Below are 11768 nucleotides of genomic sequence, written 5' to 3'. Positions count from 1 at the left end.
ATGCTGGTTTTATACATTGCTTAAAGGTGAGTCCAAAAAGAAAAGTGCCAAGTGTTCGTGTCATTTTAAATGTTTAGTTTTTGGAATCTATTATAAAGTTTAAATGACAGGGTAAATAAATTTTTTAATGGCAAGAGAGAAAAAAACTAAATTCACATTTTGAGAGTCTATTAAATTAAAGTGATTTTTAACACACTCTGCATTCTCCTTGCTTGAAAGAGAAATAATAATTCACAGACCAGCCCTTTTTTATTCCTCTGAGAGGCATAAAGAACAATGAGTGAAATGACTTTGAGGGAGAAAAAGAACTGACAGCCAGCGGGGAGAATGGGTACTGCTGCGAAGAAAGAAGGCAAAAATAAATCTCGGGTAAAGGACGTAAAAGTGGAATGGAAAATGGAGAAACAAGCACAGAAGAACTGATGGGTCGAGGGAAATCAGAAATACTACAAAAGTTTTGCATTCAACACAGAAAATGTAATGGGCATAATACTGGCCAGAAATAAACTCTCAAAAAAAAAGGTTACTTCCAGTGCCCATAAAATACATTCATATTATGAAATTTTATTCATCTGCTCATTATTTCCAAACCTTGTATCATAACTAAATTGTCATTTATTTATTCTTAATATTAAGAATCACTTATTCTTTTTTTTTAAATAAATTTATTTATTTATTTTTGGCTGCATTGGGTCTTCATTGTTGCGCACAGGCTTCCTCTAGCTGCAGCAAGTGGGGGCTACTGTTTGTGGTGCACAGGCTTCTCATTGTGGTGGCTTCTCTTGTTATGGAGCACGGGCTTTAGGCGCACGGGCTTCAGTAGTTGTGACTCGCGGGCTCTAGAGCACAGGCTCAGTAGTTGTGGTGCACGGGCTTAGTTACTCCACGGCATGTGGGATCTTCCCGGACCAGGGCTCAAACCTGTGTCCCCTGCATTGGCAGGAGGATTCTTAACCACTGTGCCCCCAGGGGAGTCCCAAGAATCACTTATTCTTAATATTAAAAACTCCAAGTTGCATTTTATTAAGGAAAAATAATTAAATGGGAACAAAGTCTGGACTTCATTATGAAAACACATTTGTTTCCTTTTTCCATGGCACTGCGAGAATTCTTTCACGAGCAAATCATCAAACCTTGCCAGTTTCCTTTCTGAATTCTTTTCTTGAATATTATAGCCAATGCCAACTAAAAATTTGAAACTTAGTTAACTGTCCTCATCTGATACACATTTCTCCTTTTTTCATGAAGTAATAAACTGAGAACACAAATATCACAAGTTTTTTGTAAAACACAATCTTAACGAGCCCCATTTTATGTACTGAAAGGAACCCCAAAACTCAGCCAAACAATGCAGTTAATCTTTTATTAATTGTAAAGTAAGTGTATCTCCTGGGAATGGTTTCTTTCTTTCCTCAAAACCTTGCAATGCAGGTACCTATGTGCAGCATTAAATGTCATCATATTGCATAAATCCAGAGAAGTGTCATTGACTTTGGGACCCATATAAATGGTGCCCCCTGGACTTGTGCAGTATATAGGCTATTTGACAGTACATGAAAACCTTAGCAGTATTTATATAATTTTACACACTCAGTTTTTCTAGAGGCTTATATAATGCACCTCAGTTTCTAAAAGTAACAACAATAAAATTTACTACTTATTATCAAAACTGATTCTCAGTCTTTGTCATCCATTTCCCAGTAAGATGCTGTGAAAAGGATATCAGCTTTCCTTCAGAATGTTTAGTTTTAATCTCAAATCTGCCACTCACTACCCATGAGATTTTGTACAACTTATCTAGCCCCTAGGCCTTACTCGTGTTTAATAGGATTAACCATGTCTCCCAGGATTGTTATAGGCAATAAATGTAAAAACATAGATAAACTTCCTGATACAGAATACATACCAAATAAATATTAGTTGTTGTTATCATGCCACCAACATACTCAAACTTACATATTTGGATTATAAAAAATTCCCAAAGCTAAGGGGTTCGGGATTTATGCAGGGGCTTAGACTTTAAAGTTATGCCCCTGATTAGATAATTGTCATAAATAATATTCATGGCATTATATATTTTTATATTTGTGTGTTAGACTTGTGTCATAGATTGGTACTTTTTCATATGCACATGCACAAATAATTTTCTATAACATAAATTTAAGTTAAAGGACTTTAATAAATACAACAATAGCTATTAAAGGATGTTCAGTCACAAAAAATACAACCCTAGTCTCCCTTACAAGGAAGAGTTAAGTTTCACCAAACATTCAGAGAACAGATAGTCTTATATAAATTATTTCACTAATTTAAAAGGGACGTGGTGCTCATGTCCAACTCATTTAATGAAGCTAACAGTAACCTTGAAACAAAAACCAACATATTTTAAAATAGAAAATTATAGCTTAATCTCACTTATGAATATAGATACAAAATCCTAAGCATAATATTAACAATCCAAATCCAGCAGTGTATTAAAAAAAAAATACCCATGTTTTATCTATAACAGTAATTAAGAATGATTAAATGTGATAAAAATATATTAGGTAATTGATCACATTAATAGATTAAAACAGGAAATTTATGTGATTATCTCAATAGGTAGAGGGGAAAAGCATTAGATAACATTCATCCTACCCACAAAAACAACAACAACAAAAAACTTAGCAAAAGAGTACTGATTTACTTTGTTATAAAGCAGAAACTAACACACCATTGTAAAGCAATTATACTCCAATAAAGATGTAAAGAAAAAAAAAAGAGTACTAGGAAAACACTTTACTAACCTAAAAAGGATATACACCAAAAATTTAGAGTGAATGTTGTACTTTCTAATGGGAAGTCTGAAGCATTCCCTTTAAGTCAAATATAAGATAAGGGTATTACTATCACTGGTTCTATTCAGTCATGTCCTGGAAGTCTTAACCAATGCAGTAAAATAAAATAAAACAAAAAATTTCAGGATTGAAAAGGAGTAAGCATAAGTGTCATTATTTTGTAGATGACATGATTTTTAGCCTAGAGAACTCTAAAAGAATCTATAGAGAAATTATAATAAGAAACTTCAGCAGAATTGTGAGGTGAAAAAAGAGCAATATAAATATCTATAGTATTCCCACATACCAGCAACAATTATAAAATTTAATTTTTAAAGACTCCATTTATAACAGTAACAGACTTTAAAGGTACATAGAAACAACATTTTAAAAATTGGGTTGCACTAATATGGAGAAAACTTTCAAAACGTTATTGAGGGGCTTCCCTGGTGGCGCAGCGGTTGAGAATCTGCCTGCTAATGCAGGGGACACGGGTTCGAGCCCTGGGCTGGGAGGATCCCACATGCCGCGGAGCAACTAGGCCCGTGAGCCACAACTACTGAGCCTGCGCGTCTGGAGCCTGTGCTCCGCAACGAGAGGCCGCGATAGTGAAAGGCCCACGCACCGCGATGAAGAGTGGCCCCCGCTTGCCACAGCTAGAGAAAGCCCTCGCACAGAAACGAAGACCCAATACAGCAAAAATAAATGAATTAATAAACTCCTACTCCCAACATCTTCTTTAAAAAAAAAAAAAACATTATTGAAAGGTAGAAAAGGATGGCAAAAAGAAAAGAAAAATACAAGATGTTCATGGGTAGAAAGAGTCAAAATATACCGATTTTTATTTTGTTGAAATTCATATATAAATTAATGTAATTCCAATCAAAATTCCAACAGAGATTTCTGTGAAACTTGAAAAACTAATGCTAAATTTTATAGAAAAATAAAAGCTGAGACAATTTTGGAAAGAAAGAAGAAGCTGGGGTAACTTGACAGAGCAGTAGGAAAGCAACATATCACAAAACCCTAATAATTAAGATAATGCAGTCTTGGCAAATTAGCCCAGTGGTAAAGAACAAAGAACACAAAAAAAGACTATTCAATAAATGGTTGTGGGACAGATAATTTTTTAAACATATGGAAAATAAATAAATTGGGCCACCACGTACAAAGAGTTTGTGGTTTAAAAAACCAAAAAATGAAAAACAAAAATTTTAAACATGTATAAGACGGGGTAACAATTTTTATGTCTGCAAGGTAGAAAAAGATTTCTGAAACAAGGAATCAAAAGTATAAACAGAAAAGTGTCAGAGACTTCCGGGTAAGATGGCGGAAGAGTAAGACACGGAGATCACCTTCCTCCCCACGGATACACCAGAAATACAGCTACACGTGGAACAACTCCTACAGAACACCTACTGAACGCTGGCAGAAGACCCCAGACCTCCCAAAAGGCAAGAAACTCCCCACATACCTGGGTAGGGCAAAGCAGAGAGATTCCCGCACAGAGGATCGGTGCCGAGCGGCACTCACCAGCCCGAGAGGCTTGTCTGCTCGCCCGCCGGGGTGGGCGGTGCTGGAAGCTGAGGCTCGGGCTTCGGTCAGAGCGCAGGGAGAGGACTGGGGCTGGCGGCGAGAACTCAGCCTGAAGGGGGCTAATGCGCCACAGCTAGCCGGGAGGGAGTCCGGGAAAACTCTGGAGCTGCCGAAGAGGCAAGAGACTTTTTCTTCCCTCTTGGTTTCCTGGTGCGCGAGGAGAGGGGATTAAGAGCGCTGCTTAAAGGGGCTCCACAGACAGGCGCGAGTCGCGACTGAAAGCGCGGAGCCCAGTGATGGGCGTGGGACGCTGGGGCTGCTGCTGCTGCTGCCAAGAAGCCTGTGTGCGAGCGCAGGTCACTGCCCACACCGCCCTTCCGGGAGCCTGTGCAGCCCGCCACTGCTGGGGTCCAGGGATCCAGGGGCGGCTTCCCTGGGAGAGCGCACGGCGTGCCTCGGGCTGGTGCAACGTCACGCCAACCTCTGCCGCTGCAGGCTCGCCCCGCACTCCGTGTCCCTCCCTCCCCCACCCCGGCCTGAGTGAGCGGCTGCTCCTTTAACCCTGTCCTGTCTGAACGACAAGCAGACGCTCTCCGGCGACCTACACGCAGAAGTGGGGCCAAATTCAAAGCTGAGACTGTGGAGCTGTGAGAACAAAGAAGAGAAAGGGAAACCTCTCCCAGCAGCCACAGAAGCAGTGGATTAAAGCTCCACAATCAACTTGATGTACCCTGCATCTGTGGAATACATGAATAGACAACACATCATCCCAAATTGAGGAGCCCGGAGTCAGTGCTGTGCCTCTGAGGTGGGAGAGCCAACTTCAGGACACTGGTCCACAACAGACCTCCCAGCTCCACATAATATCAAACCGCGACAATCTTCCAGAGATCTCCATCTCAACACCAGCACCCAGCTTCACTCAACGACCAGCAAGCTACAGTGCTGGACACCCTATGCCAAACAACTAGCAAGACAGGAACACAACACCACCCATTAGCAGAGAGGCTGCCTAAAATCATAAAAAGTCCACAGACACCCCAAAACACACGACCAGACGTGGACCTGCCCACCAGAAAGATAAGATCCAACCTCATCCACCAGAACACAGGCACTAGTCCCCTCCACCAGGAAGCCTACACAACCCACTAAACCAACCTTAGCCACTGGGGACAGACACCAAAAGCAACGGGAACTACGAACCTGCAGCCTGCAAAAAGGAGACCCCAAACACAGTAACATAAGCAAAATGAGAAGACAGAAAAACACACAGCAGGAGAAGGAGCAAGATAAAAACCCACCAGACCTAACAAATGAAGAGGTAATAGGCAGTCTACCTGAAAAAGAATTCAGAATAATGATGGTAAAGATGATCCAAGATTCTATTTCCCAGATCCAAAATCTTGGAAATAGAATAGACAAAATGCAAGAAACAGTTAACAAGGACCTAGAAGAACTAAAGATGAATCAAGCATCGATTAAAAACACAATAAATGAAATAAAAAATACTCTAGATGGGATCAATAGCAGAATAACTGAGGCAGAAGAACGGATAAGTGAGGTGGAAGATAAAATAGTGGAAATAACTGCTGCAGAGCAAAATAAAGCAAAAAGAATGAAAAGAACAGAGGACAGTCTCAGAGACCTCTGGGACAACATTAAACGCACCAACGTTCGAATTATAGGGGTTCCAGAAGAAGAAGAGAAAAAGAAAGGGACTGAGAAAATATTTGAAGAGATTATAGTTGAAAACTTCCCTAGTATGGGAAAGGAAATAGTTAATCAAGTCCAGGAGGCACAGAGAGTCCCATACAGAATAAATCCAAGGAGAAATACGCCAAGACACATATTAATCAAACTGTCAAAAATTAAACACAAAGAAATCATATTAAAAGCAGCAAGGCAAAAACAACAAATAACACACAAGGGAATCCCCATCAGGATAACAGCTGATCTCTCAGCAGAAACTCTACAAGCCAGAAGGGAGTGGCAGGACATAATTAAAGTGATGAAGGAGAAAAACCTGCAACCAAGATTACTCTACCCAGCAAGGATCTCATTCAGATTTGATGGAGAAATTAAAACGTTTACAGACAAGCAAAAGCTGAGAGAGTTCAGCACCACCAAACCAGCTTTACAACAAATGCTAAAGGAACTTCTCTAGGCAAGAAACACAACAGAAGGAAAAGACCTACAATAACGAACCCAAAACAATTAAGAAAATGGGAATAGGAACATACATATCGATAATTACCTTAAATGTAAATGGACTAAATGCTCCCACCAAAAGACACAGATTGGCTGAATGGATACAAAAATAAGACCCATATATATGCTATCTACAAGAGACCCACTTCAGACCTAGAGACACATACAGACTGAAAGTAAGGGGATGGAAAAAGATATTCCATGCAAATGGAAACCAAAAGAAACCTGGAGTAGCAATTCTCATATCAGACAAAATAGATTTTAAAATAAAGACTACTAGAAGAGACAAATAAGGACACAACATAATGATCAAGGGATCGATCCAAGAAGAAGATAAAACAATTGTAAATATTTATGCACCCAACATAGGAGCACCTCAATACATAAGGCAAACACTAACAGCCATAAAAGGGGAAATCAACAGTAACACGTTCATAGTAGGGGACTTTAACACCCCACTATCACCAATGGACAGATCATCCAAAATGAAAATAAATAAGGAAACACAAGCTTTAAATGATACATTAAACAAGAGGGACTTAATTGATATTTATAGGACATTCCATCCAAAAACAACAGAATACACATTTTTCTCAAGGGCTCATGGAACATTCTCCAGGATAGGTCATATCTTGGGTCACAAATCAAGCCTTGGTAAATTTAAGAAAATTGAAATTGTATCAAGTATCTTTTCCGACCACAATGCTATGAGACTAGATATCAATTACAGGAAAAGAGCTGTAAAAAATACAAACACATGGAGGCTAAACAATACACTACTTAATAACGAAGTGATCACTGAAGAAATCAAAGAGGAAATTAAAAAATACCTAGAAACAAATGACAACGGAGACACGACGACCCAAAACCTATGGGATGCAGCAAAAGCAGTTCTAAGAGGGAAGTTTATAGCAATACAATCCCACCTTAAGAAACAGGAAACATCTCGAATAAACAACCTAACCTTGCACCTAAAGCAATTAGAGAAAGAAGAACAAAAACATCCCAAAGTTAGCAGAAGGAAAGAAATCATAAAAATCAGATCAGAAATAAATGAAAAAGAAATGAAGGAAACGATAGCAAAGATCAATAAAACTAAAAGCTGGTTCTTTGAGAAGATAAACAAAATTGATAAACCATTAGCCAGACTCATCAAGAAAAAAAGGGAGAAGACTCAAATCAATAGAATCAGAAATGAAAAAGGAGAAGTAACAACTGACACTGCAGAAATACATAAGATCATGAGAGATTACTATAAGCAACTCTATGCCAATAAAATGGACAACCTGGAAGAAATGGACAAATTCTTCGAAATGCACAACCTGCCAAGACTGAATCAGGAAGAAATAGAAAATATGAACAGACCAATCACAAGCACTGAAATAGAAACTGTGATAAAAAATCTTCCAACAAACAAAAGCCCAGGACCAGATGGCTTCACAGGCGAATTCTATCAAGCATTTAGAGAAGAGCTAACACCTATCCTTCTCAAACTCTTCCAAAATATAGCAGAGGGAGGAACACTCCCAAACTCATTCTACGAGGCCACCATCACCTTGATACCAAAACCAGACAAGGATATCACAAAGAAAGAAAACTACAGGCCAATATCACTGATGAACATAGATGCAAAATTCCTCAACAAAATACTAGCAAACAGAATCCAACAGCACATTAAAAGGATCACACACCATGATCAAGTGGGGTTTATTCCAGGAATGCAAGGATTCTTCAATTTATGCAAATCAATCAACATGATACACCACATTAACAAATTGAAGGAGAAAAACCATATGATCATCTCAATAGATGCAGAGAAAGCTTTCAACAAAATTCAACACCCATTTATGATAAAAACCCTGCAGAAAGTAGGCATAGAGGGAACTTTCCTCAACATAATAAAGGCCATATATGACAAACCCACAGCCAGCATCGTCCTCAAGGGTGAAATACTGAAACCATTTCCACTAAGATCAGGAACAAGACAAGGTTGCCCACTCTCACCACTCTTATTCAACATAGTTTTGGAAGTTTTAGCCACAGCAATCAGAGAAGAAAAGGAAATAAAAGGAATCCAAATCGGAAAAGAAGAAGTAAAGCTGTCACTGTTTGCAGATGACATGATACTATACATAGAGAATCCTAAAGATGCTACCAGAAAACTACTAGAGCTAATCAATGAATTTGGTAAAGTTGCAGGATACAAAATTAATGCACAGAAATCTCTGGCATTCCTATATACTAATGATGAAAAATCTGTAAGTGAAATCAAGGAAAAACTCCCATTTACCATTGCAACAAAAAGAATAAAATATCTAAGAATAAACCTACCTAAGGAGACAAAAGACCTGTATGCAGAAAATTATAAGACACTGATGAAAGAAATTAAAGATGATACAAATAGATGGAGAGATGTACCATGTTCTTGGATTGGAAGAATCAACATTGTGAAAATGACTCTACTACCCAAAGCAATCTACAGATTCAATGCAATCCCTATCAAACTACCACTGGCATTTTTCACAGAACTAGAACAAAAAATTTCACATTTTGTATGGAAACACAAAAGACCCCGAATAGCCAAAGCAATCTTGAGAACGAAAAATGGAGCTGGAGGAATCAGGCTCCCTGACTTCAGACTATACTACAAAGCTACAGTAATCAAGACAGTGTGGTACTGGCACAAAAACAGAAAGATAGATCAATGGAACAGGATAGAAAGCCCAGAGATAAACCTACGGACATATGGTCACCTTATCTTTGATAAAGGAGGCAGGAATGTACAGTGGAGAAAGGACAGTCTCTTCAATAAGTGGTGCTGGGAAAACTGGATAGGGACATGTAAAAGTATGAGATTAGATCACTCCCTAACACCATACACAAAAATAAGCTCAAAATGGATTAAAGACCTAAATGTAAGGCCAGACACTATCAAACTCTTAGAGGAAAACATAGGCAGAACACTCTATGACATAAATCACAGCAAGATCCTTTTTGACCCACCTCCTAGAGAAATGGAAATAAAGACAAAAATAAACACATGGGACCTAATGAAACTTAAAAGCTTTTGCACAGCAAAGGAAACCATAAACAAGACCAAAAGACAACCCTCAGAATGGGAGAAAATATTTGCAAAGGAAGCAACTGACAAAGGATTAATCTCCAAAATTTATAAGCAGCTCATGCAGCTCAATAACAAAAAAACAAACAACCCAATCCAAAAATGGGCAGAAGACCTAAATAGACATTTCTCCACAGAAGATATACAGACTGCCAACAAACACATGAAAGGATGCTCAACATCTTTACTCATTAGAGAAATGCAAATCAAAACTACAATGAGATATCATCTCACACCAGTCAGAATGGCCATCATCAAAAAATCTAGAAACAATAAATGCTGGAGAGGGTGTGGAGAAAAGGGAACACTCTTGCACTGCTGGTGGGAATGTGAATTGGTACAGCCACTATGGAGAACGGTATGGAGGTTCCTTAAAAAACTACAAATAGAACTACCATATGACCCAGCAATCCCACTACTGGGCATATACCCTGAGAAAACCATAATTCAAAAAGAGACATGTACCAAAATGTTCATAGCAGCCCTATTTACAATAGCCAGGAGGTGGAAACAACCTAAGTGTCCATCATCGGATGAATGGGTAACGAAGATGTGGCACATATATACAAAGGAATATTACTCAGCCATAAAAAGAAATGAAATTGAGCTATTTGTAATGAGGTGGATGGACCTAGAGTCTGTCATACAGAGTGAAGTAAGTCAGAAAGAGAAAGACAAATACTGTATGCTGACACATATATATGGAATTTAAGAAAAAAAATGTCATGAAGAACATAGGGGTAAGACAGGAATAAAGACACAGACCTACTAGAGAATGGACTTGAGGATATGGGGAGGGGGAAGGGTAAGCTGTGACAAAGTGAAAGAGCGGCATGCACATATATACACTACCAAACGTAAGGTAGATAGCTAGTGGGAAGCAGCCGCATAGCACAGGGAAATCAGCTCGGTGCTTTGTGACTGCTTGGAGGGGTGGGATAGGGAGGGTGGGAGGGAGACGCAAAAGGGAGGGGATATGGGAACATATGTATATGTATAACTGATTAAATTTGTTATAAAGCAAAAAAAAAGTATAAACAACAAAGGAAATACATATACTACTGATTGCATTTAAATAATAAAACTAAAATACATGAAAAGACAAGCTATAAACCAAGAGGAAATACAACAAAAAAAGCCACCACTGGATGGAATCCAGAATTTACCAAGATCTCTGAAAAATAAGAAGAAAAACGTTCAATAGAATAGCCAAAAGCTATAAAGAGGCAAGTCAAAGAGAAAGTAACATGATTGACTAACGAACAAATGAAAAGATGTTCCTCCTAACCAATAATCTGGAAAATGCAAGTTAAAACCACAATTCAGGACCATTTTACACTCACCGAGTTAGCAATAAATTTAAAGTCTGACAGTCCCAGGTGTTGACAAGAATATGGACCAATGAACTCTCATAAACAGCTGGTGGAGTTAAAAATTGATATGCCCTTTGAGAAAAATTTGGCAATATCTAATAAAATTAAAAATAAGCAGACTTTTTCATTTCAGCAATTTCATTCCCAGGCATATGCTCCAGAGAAGCTCTTATGGCGGGGGGGGAGCGCGGCGGTTAGCCACAGAGACCTGTATGCAATGTTCTTTATACTGCTATTTATAAAAGCAAAGTATTGAAAACAACCCATATGCCTACCAACATAAGACTAGATTTTAAAATTGTTATATGGTTAAACTGGAATAATATTTCTGTCATATTAGTTTTTTATGTTTTTCTGTATATTTGCAATATTTCCATTGTTTAAAACAAGCAGAGAGAGAGTAAATAGAGTAGTTATATTTGAAAAAGGAGGTACTTCTGGCTATTTCAAATCTATGACCCAGCCTAGAAAATTGCTAGAAGAAAGCATTATACAGTAAATTCACAAACCCCTAAAAGGCATCGGAATGCATCATCTGTAAGGAACAGTTCTCATCAGGCTCACCTAATTTTGTAATATGAAAGAATACGAGATCTGGTGGATCCAGAGGAAGAGATAGATGCACTGTCCCAACTTTAGCTAGAATTCTTATCCCATGCTATGTGGTAGTCTCATCAAAAAAAGAAAAAAAAAAAACAGGGTGGATGGAGAAAA

The sequence above is a fragment of the Mesoplodon mirus genome (genome assembly GCF_964341445.2).
Source record: "Mesoplodon mirus genome assembly, chromosome: 2".
Lineage (NCBI taxonomy): Eukaryota > Metazoa > Chordata > Mammalia > Artiodactyla > Ziphiidae > Mesoplodon > Mesoplodon mirus.
Note: the sequence above shows the minus strand (reverse complement) of the source record.